This window comes from Herpailurus yagouaroundi, unplaced genomic scaffold (assembly GCF_014898765.1).
Source record: "Herpailurus yagouaroundi ecotype Mexico unplaced genomic scaffold, PumYag 166, whole genome shotgun sequence".
Taxonomy (NCBI): domain Eukaryota; kingdom Metazoa; phylum Chordata; class Mammalia; order Carnivora; family Felidae; genus Herpailurus; species Herpailurus yagouaroundi.
Window position 1 is genome coordinate 1,853,722 of NW_024412407.1, and position 16,514 is coordinate 1,870,235.

The 16,514-nt window shown below is 39.9% G+C and overlaps 1 protein-coding gene across 1 annotated transcript in view; it reads left to right on the plus strand.

Moving 5' to 3' along the window:
- Positions 1-1,472: 1,472 nt before the first annotated feature.
- LOC121038483 (cyclic AMP-dependent transcription factor ATF-7) overlaps positions 1,473-16,514 on the plus strand; it is an 85,933-nt gene continuing 70,891 nt past the window's right edge. The window contains exon 1 of the mRNA XM_040487942.1: positions 1,473-1,602. The gene's annotated coding sequence lies outside the window, so the exon portion shown is untranslated. The remainder of the gene's footprint in view (positions 1,603-16,514) is intronic.

The window sequence follows — 16,514 nt, forward strand, 5'->3', positions numbered from 1 at the left end:
TTTTAAGTACCATCTTGGTTACCACATGAGAACAAATTTTAATATAGTCTTTCCATTTGATGCTTTACCTAAAATCGTCCCAAGGCTGTCTTCTCGTAATTCAACTGCTGGTGCAAACATGTTCCTTCTTCAAAGAGGCCTTCTCGACACCAGGACTAAAAGTTGCTTCCCCACCTCCCCACTTTCTGTCTCATTACCCTGAAAGCACTCTTCACTACTGAAATATTTGTGTTTATTGGGTTATTAACTGTCTCCCCTTCCCCACAAAGATATAACTTCTACCAGAGCCAGGACTTGGTCTGTCTGTTCGTCTCCCCATGCCTAGAACAGTGCCTTGCACATACTATGTCCTGTTAAGTATTTGTTGAAATACTTACTGAATAATAAATAGTGTTCTTTAATTCCCAGTGCTATATATTTAATCTCATTTGATGATTACAACTCTTTGAGTAAAATGGGATTACTAGCCCCAGAGTAAAGAGATTCAGAGAATCATCTCGCTGGAAGTCACAGGCTAACTAAATAACAGGGTTGGGACTGCTTAGGTAGGTGGCTTGTTTTTTTCCAATACATTCACTCCAGTTCTAGGACTAAGGGCATTTCACACTACTTTCCAATTAAGGAAGTGATAACTCTGGAGGAGAGTAGAAACAACCTGCACATTTATTTGTAAGTCGCCAGTTCCCTTACCATCCCCACCCCTTATGCAGTCACACACATAGCAGAGTTATGGCCACACTGATATTATTCTAAGTGCAAAGAAGAAAATGCAGTTACTCAACTGTTTGGCAACCTGAATCTCCTTGTGTATCCGCCTCAAGTCCCTCCCCGCCCCCTTTTTCTTTTAAAACAGCTTCTTTTAGGTATAATCTTTTTTTCTTTTTTTTTTTTTTTTTTTTCACGTTTATTTACTTAGAGGGAGAGAGAGAATCCCAATCAGGCTCCGTCTCTCGGGTGGAGCTCATAGCCCAAATCAAGAGTCTGATGCTGAATCAACTGAGCCACCCAGGTACCCCAAAACTCTTGTTATTCAAGTGTGCTCCTTTAGCGGCCAAGGGAGGGGAAACCAAAGTGCGCTCCTTTTAAATAATCTCATTCCCTAGAATGTTTACTTGAATATACACTTTTGAGTTTATTTATTTAAGGGATTGCTATACCCCAGGTGGGGCTTGAACTCATGACCTTAAGATCAAGAATCGCATCCTCTTCTACCAGGCGCCCCTTCACGCTACCTTTTGGATCTCCACCACTACAGGCATCTGGAAGGATTCCCTTTCCCTTTCGTTTTACCCCTATATTCCACAGCCAAACACGTGTAACCTGTGTGTACCGAATTCGCTCAGCCTCTCTCCCCAGTCGAGCCCGACCCACCGAAAGCCCGGCCCCTTCTTTTTTCCGGAGCCCCGCCTTTCGGCCCCTTTCCAACTTAGGTCCTACGGATCTCGCCCTTCCTCCCCCAGCACCCCCCACATCTCGCGAGAGGTGAGAGCCCCTGGCCGGACGAGAAGAAAGTATCTGCTCCGCTGAGGGGGGAAAGAAGGAGCTGGAGACAGATTGTGGGACCGAACGCGGGCGGGTGGGAGGCGACGGAGCTACCAGCGGGTGAGTTCTTTTAACATTAACTAGTCCATGATCTGGCAGAGTCTCCCTTTCAACTCTGGCCAGTCCCAGTGTCCCAGGCCGGGGTCTCCCCTCCCAGTCTGTGTTGGACGGGGGCGCTGAGGCGGTGGCCGGGCCCAGTCTGAGGAAGTGGGTGGGGCATGGGCTAACGCCGGCCAATAAAAGAGAAGGAAGCTACGATTGGCGGCGATGAACACTAATGAGAGATCGTCCTTACCTTGCGGAGTGCCGCCCCTCTTCTCTCCCTCCTACCGCCTCCTTCCTTTGGGGGGGAAGGCGGGGCCAGAGGCCTGAAGTGTGGGGAGAACTTGGGGTAAGTAGCCCCGGGGGGCACAGGGCGTGGCAAGGAGAGGGGAGTTGAATCCTGAGGGAATGGAAGTCTGGTAGAGCCTAATGGGAGGATCAGGGGATGGAGTGGAACGGGAGGAAGGGGAAGGGTACTAAATTGGTTGAAGACCCAGGCTTATCAAAGAGTGGTGTTAGGAGCTTGGCATTGGAAGAGCCAGGGGTAATAGGCAGGAGGTAGGGAGAGTAGGTGAAAACATGGCACTGGGTTTGGTTGGAAAGATAGGTAGGAGTAAATCATTGGAAATGGGAGTCCTGGCATTTCGACAGCATTATGAAAAAGCATAGGGACAGGATTTCAGAGAGAAAGTCTGAATTTGGAGAAGATTCAGTGAATGAGTTTAGGAAGTTAATAGGGGTGGACTTAGTAGTCAAAAAGCATCGGTTTGGAGAAGGGTGTAGGAATTCAGAGGGGGTAAAGGAGGTGGTGTTTGGAAACGAGACAGCTGATAGATACGTTTTTAGCCTAGGTATCAGAAGCAGCCTAGGATATTGATTCGGGGCTTTTGGTGTATAGGGCACCTAGTCTGGTGACCAGCTTGCAAGAATGGTGGGATAGGGGTACAGGAGGAGAAAAATAGAACAATTTCATCACTTCTATTGTGATTTCCTTTCTCTCTCTCTTCCTTTTCCTACACTCCTATCTTCCTAAACTCAGGGATGGGGGCTTGGGACTTAAGCAGCCCAAGTTGGAGCCCCATTGGGAGTCATATGTTGCTCTGAATTGCTTGTTATGTTCTCTGACTGGGGTGTTTACTACCCAGGGCACCTCCTACCCAGATTGCCGCGTTGCTACTTTCCTAACTTTAAAAGTTTGTTTTCCACTTAATAGAGGAGTATTTTAGTATCTCCGAAGGTTGTGTCCTAGTAAGTGTAGGGTTGTGGGGGTCTGCAGAGCTTTCTGGGCAAGCTCGCTTGATTCTTATGTTTAAAAACTTTGCAGTAGTATAAGTAAAGTAATTCTTATAAAGACATCGGTCTTTACAGTTCTTGTAAGCACAGAAAAATATACTAAATTGAAGTTTGTTTTGTTAAACGTCGTATCCACTTATATTCTTGAAGAGTTGTTAAATGGATGGCTGTAGTTAGTTTTCATTAGCTTATATATTTTAAATGGTGTAAATAAGATGGACATGTATTTCAGGAAAGTGAAAAAAATTCAGTTTCTTCCTTTGTGTCTAGACTCAGAAGCTAAAGATATGTCATAATATCTTAGGGCAAGCGTTGAGGAAATCAAACACAATTTGTACTTAAACATGGAGGATGTAAGGTAAGTGGAGACTATTGCGAAATGTAACATGTCTGTAAGAAAAGAAGCTAAAGAAAAGTTTGGCAGCTATACTAAGTAGTCTTACCAGTTCTTAATTCTGTACAGCAAAGGGACAAGCCTTTGCCCTTTGTTTGATAGTTGTGTATTTAATAATGGATTGAGGGGCGCCTGGGTGGCGCAGTCGGTTAAGCGTCCGACTTCAGCCAGGTCACGATCTCGCGGTCCGGGAGTTCGAGCCCCGCGTCGGGCTCTGGGCTGATGGCTCGGAGCCTGGAGCCTGTTTCCGATTCTGTGTCTCCCTCTCTCTCTCTGCCCCTCCCCCGTTCATGCTCTGTCTCTCTCTGTCCCCAAAATAAATAAATGTTGAAAAAAAAAAATTAAAAAAAAAAATAATAATGGATTGAACCAATGCAGCCAATTAATTAATAACTTCTTTTCTATTGCATAGATTTGTCTTTTCCATCCTTTTCTTCTCCTTTTACTTTTGAGAAGCAAAATAATGTCTGAAATGCCGGTAAAGCTGTTACATAAAGAGAAGCTGGAGTGTGTTGCTTTGTATTAACCTTCGGTTTTCAGGGACCATTTGGAGCTTTTTCTCCTGGCCAGAAAGTTGCCCCTACAACACATTAAGACTAATTAATTACTGACACTTTGGCATTAATTACTGAATTGGGTTCCAGTATTTCACATTTACAGCAGTTCTATTGGGCATTCAGACATTTTTGCGGTTTGCCTGACAGCAGCACAAAAAAATATACAGTGAAGAAGCAAAGTCCCTTGTTTTATTCTCCCATCCTAGAATTTGTGATGGCTTTAACTTGGGCACTATTAAATGCAAGATTCTTTTTTCCTTCATTAGTGTTAACACCTAGCAGAAAGCTAGAGAGTGCTAATATTCCTCATCTTTAAGCTTGTGGATCAAAGGTTACATCCTGTGAGTTTCAGTGTTGTAATTTTTAAGCATTTTGGTTTACCATTGCTTTTAAATGTTCACGGATACTGCTCTTGTACCTCCTTTCTCTTTCCTCTCCCACTTCCAAAATGAAAATTGTTTTTTTCAACCAACTCTTAAGCTATACTGCTTTGCCTCAAGTAAAGTCCCTGGCTCTGCCTGAACACAGCTGCTCTGAAGTTCTCACAAGTTACTGTTTTGTACATGTCAAGACGGAGTTTTTCCTAGACTTCAGTAGGAGGGAGTCAGTGTTCAAGCAGCCTCATCCACGCCTGATGAGGAGGAGTCTTCTCCTTGCAAGGAAGTTTTAGGTGGAGGAAATAGCGTTGCCTTGTACATGCATAACAAAGACAGCTCTCTTCTTGAGACTAGTTGGCAGGCTGGCATATAATTGTCCCTTATCCCTTGATAAAGGTACTAAAGTTAAGATGCAGATGTTGTTTCTTTGAGAAAAACAAATGCAGCATTCATTAAGAAAGAAGAAGCATTAATTTCTTTTGTTGTTGGTTTCTCTGAAAATGGTATTATGATTTTAGAGTTCATGAAAAAGTCTTCCATCGGGGTACCTGGCTGGCTCAGTCGGTGTAGCTTGCAACTTTTGATCTTGGGGTCATGAGTTCGAGCCCCATGTTGGATGTAGAGAGAGAATACTAAAAAAAAAATAAATAAACTTTATTTTTTTTTTAATTTTTTTCAACGTTTTTATTTATTTTTGGGACAGAGAGAGACAGAGCATGAACGGGGGAGGGGCAGAGAGAGGGAGACACAGAATCGGAAACAGGCTCCAGGCTCCGAGCCACCAGCCCAGAGCCCGACGCGGGGCTCGAACTCACGGACCGCGAGATCGTGACCTGGCTGAAGTCGGACGCTTAACCGACTGCGCCACCCAGGCGCCCCCTAAATAAACTTTAAAAAAGAGAAAAGGTCTTCCACCTATTTAGAAACATGTCAAGGAAAACAATTTTTAAGCATCTGGTTTTTGAATGTTGTCTTCCTGCAGCAGGCTTCTTTGGGGATCAATATATTCATGAAATATGAAAATACATTATATTTGGAATCCCTGGTAGTTGGGTCTTTTCACTTCCTAATGTTATAAGGAAGAGGTCCCCACTTCACAGATACCCTATCCCATTATTGGAGGTCTACTTGTAGAACATTCTTTACATTGTGCTGAAGCTCTGTAGTTCTGCCATTTGCAGCTACAATAAATAAACCTAATTATTTGTCAACATGGTAGCCCTTCAAATATTGGAGGACGGTTATGTCCCATGAAGAGAGGCTTCTCTTACTGGGGTAGATATCCCAAGTTATTTCAGCCATTCCTCAAATGACCATTTTTAATAAAGTTCACGTTCCTCATCAACTCGGTTTCCTGAATCTTTAGGGTTTCTTATCTAGAACTGAAATAATGACATCTCAGGTATAATCTGATCAATACATAGTACAAGGGAGAGTATGGCCTCTTTTCTGCTGCACTTGGTACCTCTGTTCTTAAAGTCTAAGATTGCATTAATTTGCGTAATTTTTTACATGTAATTGATGACCTTACATTTATCCTTGTTATTGTCGTCTTGTTAGTTTGTGTTTATTGTTTTAGCTTAATAATGTTATTTAGCCTCTTGGCCATTCCTCATGTCATATTCTCATATTTGTATCATTGATAGATAAATTTGATAAACAAGACATAAACATGACCCCTATGTGTTTGTTTTAGGTCACTGGTAAAAATAAGTAAGAGTGGAGTGATGCTCTGTAAATCAGCACTCCATTAATCAACCTTTTGGGTAAAACTCAATTGTGAATCCACCTACTGTTTTATGTTCTTAACCTACATTTCCTGTGAAATATGAAGAGGTATCTTGTTGAAATCTAAATATATTGTCTCTGACCTATCCCTGAGCTCCTAGGCTAGTGACCTGTTAAAAAATGAAATGAAGTTAGGGGCTCCTGGGCTCAATTAAGCGTCCGACTTCAGCTCAGGTCATGATCTAGTTCTTGATTTCGAGCCCCACATTGGGCTCTGTGCTGACAGCTCAGAGCTGGGAGCCTGCTTTGGATTCTATGTCTCCCTCTCTCTGCCCCCTCCCTGCTCACGTTCTCTCCCTCTCTCATCTCTCAAAAATAAACATTAAAAAAAAAGAAATGAAGTTAGACATTAGTTGCTACCTAGCTATGTTACGCTAGTATTTATATATCACTACATTACTTGCCGGTTGTTCATAAGCCATCTATTTAATAATTCCCCTATTTTGGGGGCGCCTGGGTGGCTGAGTCGGTTGAACATCCGACTTCAGCTTGGGTCATGATCTCACCATTCGTGGGTTCGAGCCCCACATCAGGCTCTGTGCTGGCAACTCAGAGCCTGGAGCCTTCTTCGAATTCTATGTCTCCCTCTCTCTCTTCCCCTCCCCTGCTCATGCTCTGTCTCTCTCTCTCTCAAAAATAAATAAACATTAAAAAAATAATAATTCCCCTATTTTTTAGCTGTAATTTTCCTCCCATTTCCAACATTGCTGGTCCTGCTTTATTTTATTTTTTTTTTACTTTTTCTTTATTTTTTAAACAATTCTAGAATGATTAACAGTGTTTCTTCATAGTTGGATGTTTTTTGTCATCAGGTGAAATTCTGTTTTAGAAACTTTTAGGAAGGAAAAAAAAGAAACCTTTAAGAAGAAATGTCATTCCCTCAACATTTTATTCATTTATTCATTTATTTATTTTTAAGTATTTATTTTTGAGAGAGAAAAAGACAGAGAGAGAAAATCCCAAGCAGGCTTCACACTCCGCACTGAGTCCAACGTAGGGCTTGGTCCCAGGACTGTGAGATCATGACCTGAACCGAAATCAAGAGTCAGTTGGACGCTTAACCAACTGAGCCACCCAGGCACCCCATTCCCTCCACATTTTAAGTTACGTATTAAAAAATTAAACTTTTGCCCATGTAACAGTTATATTGTAGCTGCCCCATAATATTGATACCTCCAAATTAGACCTAAGTTTTCATTTTCTGTTTGGAATAAAAACCTATACCACCTGTAAGAAAACACACACACACACACACACACACACACACACAAAATTGACATTTATAATTACAGTTTATTGATGTGGTGGGCTAAGTTTGCCATGTTCTGTGCTGTAGGTAAAATTGTGCTAGCAATAAGCCAGAAATCAGAAGACATCTCTCTAGGGACTAAAGACGATGTTGGCAGCCAACAACTTTCCTGTGTGTTAATTTTAGACCTGATAGTTGAATTTATGTTTGAGCAGTTTTAGCTGATAAATGCATTTTTTAAAGCACCTTCCTCTTTTGGGGTTTTAATTTTTACTTTCACTTTTAGAAAATTGCAAATTGTGAATGGAAATGTCTGTGCAGAATAAAGTAGCATGCCATTAGGGACAGGATGCATCTTCTTTTGATAGCTTCTCATCCATCTGAGATTGTTTAGTTACGAATTCTCCTGGAAAGCAGAACGATGGACTTGACGACCCCTCAAGGTCCTTTCCAGTCCACACATTCATAAATAGAAACTCAGATCAAAGAACTTACTGTTGAAGAATCAGGAAGAAAAATAGAGTGTAAAGAAAATGAAATTGAAATGGTTCTACTGACCCAGTGGGAATGGCTAAACAAAAAGTAAGGAACATAAATGAGAAGAAATAACTCCTTTGAGCAAAAACACCAGAAAACAAAACAAAACAAAAACCCAAAAAACAAAAGTCAACAACAACAAATATTTTGCATTGGGGTCATTTCATGTCTTTAAATATTTCATCATGATACTTTCTTTCCAAAATTTCCCTGGTGGACACTTTGTATTGAAAAAAATTTTTTTTTCTTTCCTTAAGTCATCGTATTTTGTTTCCTTTCCTTCTCTTGTTTATCCTTTTGTTTAGAAACTTTTTTTGGTGGGGGAAGGATTTGAATAATATACCCACTGCCTGTATACAATGAAGAAGATTCAGTTTAGTTTTGAAAGTAAATGTATACTGCTTGGCTTCCTTAGAGAGGAAGGATGAGTGTTATATTTCAGGAAAAATTTTATGAAAAGACCAGTTTGTTATGTAGTTTTTAAAGCTTTGTAAGCAGACACCTAGGAAAGATTCCCAACTAAGGCAACTGTGAGTTACTACATTAGTATTGTGAAGGGTATAAGAACACTTAGTAGGAGAACAAAACTCATTAGAGACTCACAACTTCACTTTGTTAGCTTTTTCTCATTTTTTGGTGATTTTAATTCTAAATGTTCTCATATATTTGAAACCCGAGCATGTATAGAATTTCTCTTCTGGGGGTACCTGGCTGGTTCAGTTGTAGAGCATGAGACTCTTGGTCTTGGGGTTATGAGTTCGAGCTCCACGTTGGAGGTAGAGTTTAGTTAATAAAAAAAGGTTTCCCTTTTCTATTCAGTACTGCATTTATCCTTAATAAATGTCAATTTATGAAGGTCTAACAAGAGCCATGATTTAGCTTAAAAAGTCACTTTTTGTGAGCTTGTGGCTTGGGCCTCTGTGGGACATTGTTTTGACATAGCCCCACCTTCTCACAAAATCCAACTTGTTTTGAGTAGAATTACCTATTAATATCTTCTTATCTGGTGTAGTGCTTTTTGCTGACATAATGGACAAAGGAGATTTATATGCTAAATTGGTCATACTGTATTTGGGGCTTCAAATTTACAATGTGGTAGAAAAATTGCATTTTTTTCACATTAAAAAATAGAGTGTAATCATTCTTTTTGAATAGGAATATGCCTGACTATATTATAAAAACAGGATGACTTATTGGATAGAACATATGACTGCTATAAATGATTTGTGTTGGCACCAAGTTTCTTGCCAGTAATGTTTATTTAAGCTTTATCAAACTTGAGTGACACCATGTTGGTTTTATTTAACATGGTTTTTCTGGTATTTCTGATACTAACTTGTCTCCTTTAGCACCATTTTCTTTATTGTTTTAAGTTTTGGGCAAGCAGTAGTTTGCTGATATTTTATACATCTGTGTTTGGGACTGTTGAAAGCCAATCAGTGAGCATTAGAATACCCCAAACAGATCACTGTGTTGCCAGTCTGTGGACAGTCTTAGAAAATAGATACCCGCCGCCCCCCCCCCCCCCCCGGACAGTTTCTAACCATTGCCATGATTGTCATCATGAGATAACTGTAGCAATTTCTTATCTAGGACCAACCTCATACTGGAGTTTAATGTTAAAGTCTATCAGGTTTGTTGTTGTTTGCAGTCTGTTTAAATTAAGTCCATAAAAAAAATAGTAAGTTCATGAAGATGTTAAATTTATCCTTAAAGATTAGTATTTTGGGGCGCCTGGGTGACTCAGTTAAGTGTTTGACTTTGGCTCAGGTCATGATGTTGTGGTTCCTGGGTTCCAGCCCTGCATCAGGCTGTGCACTGACAGCTCAGAGCCTGGAGCCTGCTTCAGATTCTGTGTCTCCTTCTCTCTCTGTCCCTACCCCACTTGAACTCTCTCTCTCTCTCTCTCTCTCTCTCTCTCTCTCTCTCTCTCCCAAAAATAAGGGGCGCCTGGGTGGCGCAGTCGGTTAAGCATCCGACTTCAGCCAGGTCACGATCTCGCGGTCCGGGAGTTCGAGCCCCGCGTCGGGCTCTGGGCTGATGGCTCAGAGCCTGGAGCCTGTTTCCGATTCTGTGTCTCCCTCTCTCTGCCCCTCCCCCGTTCATGCTCTGTCTCTCTCTGTCCCAAAAAATAAATAAATGTTGAAAAAAAAAATTAAAAAAAAAACAAAAATAAATAAACATTAAAAAAAGTTAAAAGATTAGTGTTTTGGGGTTGACTGGTGTTGGTTTATTGTTTTAGTGATGATACTTTATCTGAAAATGAGTAGGAAAAAACACAAAACACAACATTAGATTTAAAAAAATTTTTTTTTAATGTTTATTTATTTTTTGAGAGAGAGACAGAGTGTGAGTGGGGGAGGGGCAGAGAGAGAGAGAGAGAGAGAGAGAGAGGGAGACACAGAATCTGAAGCAGGCTCCAGGCTCCAAACTGTCAGCACAGAGCCTGACGCGGGGCTCGAACTCACAAGCTGTGAGATCATGACCTGAGCCGAAGTCAGATGCTTAACCAACTGAGCCACCCAGGCGCCCCCAACATTAGATTTTTGACAGCTTACCATTTTCCAGGAATTTTTCGACTCCTAAAATGCATATTGAAGCCAAACATAAATAGGTATAATGTTCTCTAGTTATTTCTAACTCTGCTTCCTGCTTAGCAGGTTGTTGCTTCTTTGTCTTTGCTTTATTAACTTTTCTGAGGATAGCTCAGAATAGTTCCTTGAATCCTCCAAAAGCCTAGAGAGACTTAAAAAAAAAAAATTCTAGTCAAGTAGTTGCCTATATGAAGCTGCTTTCAGATAGGTTCTAAGCTTTGGCCATGTGTTGCCTAACTTATGATTCAGCCTAATTCTCACTCCCATCTGTTTTCAGTCATTTGCTACAAAACTATTTGGTCTATTTAAGCTGGCTCCTTTTTTTGAAACCTGTCCCTGCATGTCAGAGCTCGAAATCCAGAAATTAATTTTAACCTTCTCTTTGATCAGTCCAGGGTATTCTACTGTTTGTGTATTTCTTAAAGCAGTGGGTTTCAAACTGCTTTTGGTCTCAGTACCTATCCCTTTATACTCTACAATTGTTGGGGACTCCAAAGGGCTTTGGTTTGTCTTGGTTATATCTATTGATATTGAACATACTAGAAATTAAAATGGAGCAGTTGAAAAAATATTTATTTTATTTTATTTTTAAATGTGTTTTATTTGTTTATTTTTAGAGAGAGAGTGCATGAGAGAGTGGAGGGCGGGAGGGGCAGAGAGGAGGGAGAATCCCAAGCAGGCCCCATGCTCAGCACGGAGTCCTGTGCGAAGCTCCATCCCATTACCCTGGGACCATGACCTGATCCGAAATCAGGAGTTGGGCATTCAACCAACTGAGTCATCCAGGCACTGTGAAAAAATATTACTTTAAAATGATAGCATAAATAACTGTATTATAGTGTCAAAAAAAATTAGGGGAAGGGCTTCAGATCTCTTTAACATCTGGCTTAATAGAAAACAGCTGGATTCTGGGGCGCCTGGGTGGCTCGGTCGGTTAAGCGTCCGACTTCGGCTCAGGTCATGATCTCATGGTCCGTGAGTTCGAGCCCCGTGTCGGGCTCTGTGCTGATGGCTCAGAGCCTGGAGCCTGTTTCCGATTCTCTGTCTCCCTCTCTCTCTGCCCCTCCCCCGTTCATGCTCTGTCTCTCTCTGTCTCAAAAATAAATAAACATTAAAAAAAAAAAAAAAACCAGCTGGATTCTTATACCTGCTTCTGCATCCAGTCTGTTACACTATGTTGTTTTGGTTGAAGTATATGAGGATAACCTGGGCTCACACTGATACTTGATAGGAAAAGGAAAGATTCTTTTCAGATAGTTGTAGATAGCCTTTCCTTGATACTATACCAGAATCCAAAATGTGGTAGTTTCTTAAAGGTTAGCTGTTGTGTAGAATCTAAAACCACATCTGTGAACTTTTAATACCTTATTACGGTAAAATGAATTAGCCTATCTTGCCCTTTAAACAGATGGTTTACCCATCTATGACTTGAACGGCCCTCTGAAAGGGTCTCAGGGATCTATGGGCATCCCTGCACCCCACTTTGAGAACTGCTGTCTGATAGTACCAAACTGGAAAAATACACGCGTTTACTATGTGGAAGAACTAAACTTTCCAACCACTTTAGTGCCTCTCAAATGCTGGGTTACTGACCATTTGCATTGGAATTACCCAGGGTGTTTTTTTAAGTGTAGATTCTTGGGTCCCAAAGCCAAGAGAATCCAGGAGGCATAGGAATCAGCATTTTTCAAGGTGCCCAGGTAAATATGCTAAAGATTGAGAACTATAGAGCTAGATTAATTAATCTTATTTTAAGAAAACCTAATTTCTGGGGTGCCTGGCTGGCTCAAGCAGAAGAGCATAGGACTCTTGATCTTGGAGTTGTGAATCTGAGCCCCATGTTGGGTGTAGAAATTACTTAAAAAAAAAAAAAGAAAAGAAAACCTAATTTCTAAAATTTGTAGTCAAATAAAAAGGAATTGGTTGAATAGTCACATTATAAAAGTTCTTATTAATTAACACATATACTCTGACATTTCTTATAATTGGGATCTCCTAATTAAGCATGTACTTTAATTAATAATAGTTATTTATGAATATCAAGAGTTTGCAAACTAAGACCAGAGAGTAAATATGTTAGGCTCTGCAGGCATGAGGTCTGTGTTGTAAGTACTCAACTCTGCCATTGTAGCACGAAAGTAGCCATAGACAACATGCAAAGGATAAGCTTGGTTGTTTGCCCTTCAAACTTTTTTTTATGGACACTAAAATTTGAACGTCATGTATCGTTTAATTATGATGATTATTTTAATGTTTATTTTTTTATTTTTTTCAAAAAATTTTTTTAACGTTTATTTATTTTTGGGACAGAGAGAGACAGAGCATGAACGGGGGAGGGGCAGAGAGAGAAGGAGACACAGAATCGGAAACAGGCTCCAGGCTCTGAGCCATCAGCCCAGAGCCCGACGCGGGGCTCGAACTCACGGACCGCGAGATCGAGCCCGACGCGGGGCTCGAACTCACGGACCGCGAGATCGAGCCCGACGCGGGGCTCGAACTCACGGACCGCGAGATCGTGACCTGAGCTGAAGTCGGACGCCCAACTGACTGAACCACCCAGGCGCCCCTTTAATGTTTATTTTTAAGAGAGAAAGAGAGACAGAGCACAAGCAGGGGAGGGGCAGAGAGAGGGAGACACACAACCTGAAGCAGGCTCCCAGGTTCTGAGCTGTCAGCACAGAGCCCAATGTGGGGCTCGAACCCACAAACCATGAGATCATGACCTAAGCCAAAGTCAAGCGTTTAACCAACTGAGCCACCCTGGTACCCCAAACTTCATATAATTTTTATGTGTTCTGAAATACTTTTTTTATGGTTTTTGTCAACCATTTAAAAATGTAAAAACCATTCTTAGCTTGTGGGCCATACAAAAACAGGTGGCAGGCTGGCTTTGGCCCACAGACTGAAGTTTGCCAATCCTTGACATATACTAGAACTGGATTGTAAATTGAAAAAATTTATAATGAAATATACTTAATGTTAAAACTATAACATTATTTAATTTCCCTAGACAAAAACAATGCTCCAAGAACTTATAATCCCTCAAATTCATATTTCTGGACATTCATTTATATAATAAACATGTAAGAAACACCTACTGTGTGTAAACTTTTGGAAAGACACAATTCAGTTGGAAGTAGTTATATAATATACAAGTTGTCCTATAACTTTCAGGAGTCCTAAAAAGATGTGCTGTCAATTTTTATATCTTCTTTCAGGTGTGTGAGAATAGGTAACTAGGATTCAGGCCAACCTCAACCTCTTGACTCATCTTTTGCCCATTTTTTTTTTATAACTCTGTACCTCTGTTTTCCAGTCTGTTAGTTAGTTAGCAAAGTGCTTTACGCTTTGTGTTTTTACCCAGATATAAAACAGTAAGGCAAGTTAGTTTAAGATTGTAATGATGTATGTGCTTTCTATATTGTCCTTTTGGAGCAGTTAGTTTATGTACTAGTGAAAAAATATATGCTAAACTGTTTTTATGCTAAATAACACAGTGGAAAACAAACTCAGAATTTATGAACAGAAATTTCAATTCCTAAATAATCTACTGCCTAGTAAAACTTGAGTCTTTGTTTTCTGAGGTTCACATAATATGTATTATAGTCTCACAGTTCATATGTTTATTGGCATTTTTTCCTTAAATCATTTTTCTAGATGTAATGCAAATCACAGTAGCACCGAGTATCCTATGGAGAATCAAATGTTGAGACTGCTGTGGTAGAGATCTTTGGTGTTTGTACTCTTTGCTTGGCGGCAGTTAAATTATCTTAGAGTCAGAAACTTAGTATCCAAAGTTATGTTCTTGGAGGAGAACTGTTTGTATATAATTTATTTCTTTTTAATATCATAAGGAAATGGAGCCCATAGAGCTCTGTTTGGGTGCCTGTCTAAACTTTTTAGCTTGTTTATAGCTGAGCTGAAAGGCATTCAGTACCTGCTAAGCTTGATTTCAGCTCTTTATTCTCTTTATGATGAATGGATGGGGCCATTTCTGAATGTTTAATGTAAGTAATACTAGTTGTTAGGGAGCATTCATAGGATTCTGAAAATGAGTCCTTGAAGGTAACAAAGGAGGAACTATCTTGAACTGCTTGATTACCCTTTGTATCGTTACGTTTAAATTTCCACTGTGTCTATTTCTATATGAGCTGTTAGTTTATAATTTTAGAAAGATTTTTTGGTAGTCCATTTTGAACTTGTTAATTTGTCAGTTGGTTCTGTTGCTTTGTAGTAGAGAACGAACAACCTTGTATGATTTGTAAGTATGCTGTTTAGTGCTTTGGAATAGTCTAGCAGATGTGGGCCTTTTTGAAACTCGTTAGACATGTTTTGTTTTTTTTTTCAGTCATGCAGATCAGCATTTTTTTTTTATTAGATTACATCATATTCTGTATTTTTATTAAAAGCAATCTGTGATCATTGTAGACTTTGGAAAAATCTGAAGGTACAAAGAAGAAAACAAAATCGCCTGGAATACCATTACCCAGAGATAATCATTATTAACATTTGATGCTAATTTCCTTATCTTTTTTATGCTTATTATTATTATTTTTTGCTTTTTTTTTTCAGTAGGCTCTACACCCAATGTAGGGCTTGAACTCATGACCCCAAGATTAAGAGTCTCAGAGTCACTTGTTCTATTGACTGAGCCAGCCAGGCATCGTCCCTATTTTGTTTTCTTTTTTTGTAGATTTGGAATTATGGTGCATATGCAATTTTATTTATTTTTATTAAAATTTTTTTAAAAAAATTAAATTAAAATGTTTATTTTATTTTTGAGAGAGAGAGAGGGAGCGAGCATAAGTGGGGCAGGGGTACAGAGGAGCAGAAGAAGGCTCCTTGCTGACAGCAGAGAGCCCAATGCAGCATGCCCTGAGCATGAGTCGGGCCCCCGACTGACTGAGCCACCCAGGTGCCCCACATATGCAATTTGATAGCCTGCTTTTTCCCCCCACAGAATGTATAGCATTTTCTCATGTCATTAGATAGCTTTCAGAATCGTTATTCTTAACAACTTAAATATAGTCTATTGTAAGGCAATATCTTAATTTATATTTATCCATTCTTCTTAAATGTTTAATTTCCGTTCCTTTTTTGTTGTTATACATAGAACTATGATGAACATTTTATTTTTTATTTTTTTTTTTAAATTTTTTTTTTCAACGTTTATTTATGATGAACATTTTAATACATAAGTGATCCATGTTTTGGGCTTTAACCTCAGAATAAAGTCCTGAAAGAATGATTTGTTCAAAGAATATAAAACATTTTAAGACACTTAATATAAATATTGCCAGATGGCTTTCCAGAACGATTGTTCAAGTATGTACTCCCAAAAGTCTTATATGAAGATGCCCTTTCTACTGCATTCTTTTATACTTGAAAATGTATCTTAACAGCTCTGGCCTAGGTTTTGTTTTCAAGGGCCAGTGAAGGGTTAATTTGACAAATAGCTTCCTTCTCCCAATTTCTTAAAGCTCTAACCAAAAACTAGGGAGCCTCCTCTATGTTATTTGGATGATAAGGAAAGCATAGAGTTAGTTCGTTGTACTAAGTCACATCAAGTACCTTAGCCACAAAGTAGCTGTAAAGTATATACTTAAAATATGTCGTTAGACTTTAGTCTTTATTTTTTTTTTAATGTTTATTTAGAGAGAGAGTGCACACGCAAGTGGGAGAAGGGCAGAGAGAGAGGAAGAAACAGAATCCCACGAAGGCTCCGAGCTGTCAGCACAGAGCCCAACACGGGGCTCAGTCTCACAGACCATGAGATCATGACTTGAGCCGACCTGAGCTGAAATCAAGAGTTGGACGGTTAACCGACTGGGCCACCCAGGTGCCCCTTTTACCAAGAGTTTTAATCCCTCTTTTGTGTGCTCTTGTCTATACTCTGGAATTGGCTAGCAAAGGAACTTGACAAATGACCACAAAGAATAAGAGAAATAGCAAGGGATTTAATATATATACTGATCAATCTGACTAATTGAACTTGTAAATTAAGCCATCATTCTTACCACTTATGTGGCAGCTCTCATGCCAGTTGACAAAGATTCTTTGACCAAACTTTAGTCAGGTTCGAGAACCTTCTTGTAGGCCTACCTGTGTACTTTCTTGTCAGATCCAGTTTTAGCAAGAACC